Source organism: Coregonus lavaretus (genome assembly GCF_964263955.1).
Source record: "Coregonus lavaretus genome assembly, chromosome: 27".
Taxonomy (NCBI): domain Eukaryota; kingdom Metazoa; phylum Chordata; class Actinopteri; order Salmoniformes; family Salmonidae; genus Coregonus; species Coregonus lavaretus.
In genome coordinates, this window is record NC_140014.1 from 42,364,117 (window position 1) to 42,365,994 (window position 1,878).

Here is a 1,878-nt window from a genome sequence, read left to right on the forward strand (position 1 = left end):
TGGGAGGGGCTGCTCACCCTGGCCTTCTTCCCCATCTGTGTCATCCTGGCCTGGTAGCCGACCGACGACTCCTCTTCTACAAGTTCATGCACAAGAAGTACCGCGCCGACAACCACCGCGGTGTGATCATCGAGACCGAGCACGAGCGCTCCAAGGGCATCGAGATGATGGACGGCGGTGGCAAGATGGTCAACTCGCACTTCGCCCACGACGGAGGCGCCGCCAATAACCTCATCAGCCTGATCGAGGGAAAAGAAAGTAGACGAGTCTCGGCGGGATATGATCCGGATCCTGAAAGACCTGAAGCAGAAACACCTCAGAGAAGGAGATGGACCAGCTGGTAGAGATGGCTAACTACTATGCCTTGTCTCACCAGCAGAAGAGTAGAGCCTTCTACCCGCATCCAGGCCACGCGTATGATGACGGGCGCCGGGAACATCCTGAAGAAGCAACGTGACGGAGCAGACCAAGAGGAGCGCCAGCGTGCAGGAGGTGTGTGTGGTGGGGGAGGAAGTCGAGGAGTACGTGTCACAGATCGCCTTCGAACCCGCCGTGTACCCAGTGCCTGGAGAACTGTGGCGCCGCCCTGCTGGCCATCGCCAGGAAGGGCGGCGACATGGCCAATACCATTTACGTGGATTACAAGACGGAGGACGGCTCGGCCAACGCCGGCGCAGACTATCGAGTTCACCGAGGGCACCGTGGTGTTCAAGCCCGGCGAGATTGTCAAGGAGATCAGCGTCGGAATCATCGACGACGACATCTTTGAGGAGGACGAGCACTTCTTCGTGCGTCTCAGCAACGTGCGCGTCTTGGAGTCAGACGAGGACGAGACGCTACTGTCCCCCAACTCTCTCCCGTACCCCAAGGCCTGCTGGGTTCCCGTCCATCGCCACAGTTACCATCCTGGACGACGACCACGCCGGGATATTCACCATCGAGAGCGACACGTGTCAGGTGAGCGAGAGCGTGGGCGTGATGGAGGTGAAGGTGCTGAGGACTTCGGGGGCGAGGGGGACGGTCATCGTGCCCTATCGTACAATGGAGGGGGATCGCCAAGGGAGGAGGGGAGGACTTTGAGGACACCTACGGAGAACTGGAGTTCAGGAACGACGAGACCTGGTAAGAGAAACACTTTTATTTCATTTTATTTTGATTGATTGATTAATGGATTGATAGATTGGTTGATTGATTGTTGTCTAGCCATTCACTGTCTGTTGTCCAGCAGGAGGCAACATTACATGTGGATTGTTTGGTGGGATCGTGGTCGGTCATTTTAGTTGTTGCAAGGATCTACTTTATTATAAATTCACCTGAAGGGCTGGTTGGTTGGTGGATGGGATCTGGGTCGACCATTTAAATTGTGGTGATCAATGTATTTTTCCCTGTTCATTTGGAATGTATTTTTCCCTGTTCATTTGGAATGGGTTTTTCCCTGTTCATTTGGAATGTATTTTTCCCTGTTTATTTGGAATGGGTTCTTCCCTGTTTATTTGGAATGGGTTCTTCCCTGTTTATTTTGAATGGGTTCTTCCCTGTTTACTTGTAATGGGTTTTTGTTTTGGTGTTGTTCATTTGGAATGGGTTTTTGGTGTTGTTCATTTGGATGGTTTTGGTGTTGTTCACACTACCAGGATCAACTTATGTTTGCTTGTACAAGAGAGCCTTTCTGTAGTAGACAGTAGAATTAGAGTTGTTTATGCAGACATCCTGTGTGGCTCAGTCGGTATAGCATGGTGCTTGCAACACAACAGGTTGTGAGTTCGGTTCCCGCTAGGGCCACCCATACGTAAAACTGTGTTCGCGCATTACTGTAAAAAGTGACGGCTAAATGTTATATTATTATTCTCTCTTTGTAGTTTCACCCTGCTGCTACAC

The 1,878-nt window shown here is 51.5% G+C and overlaps 1 pseudogene across 1 annotated transcript in view; it reads left to right on the forward strand.

Annotated features, from left to right (window-relative positions):
- The window catches only part of LOC311103023 (sodium/calcium exchanger 3-like), a 1,840-nt pseudogene extending 714 nt beyond the window's left edge, over positions 1 to 1,126 (forward strand). Inside the window, exon 1 of the transcript in view lies at positions 1 to 1,126. This exon is cut by the window's left edge and continues 714 nt beyond it. The product of the transcript in view is annotated as a sodium/calcium exchanger 3-like (transcript).
- The last annotated feature ends 752 nt before the right edge of the window (positions 1,127 to 1,878 follow it).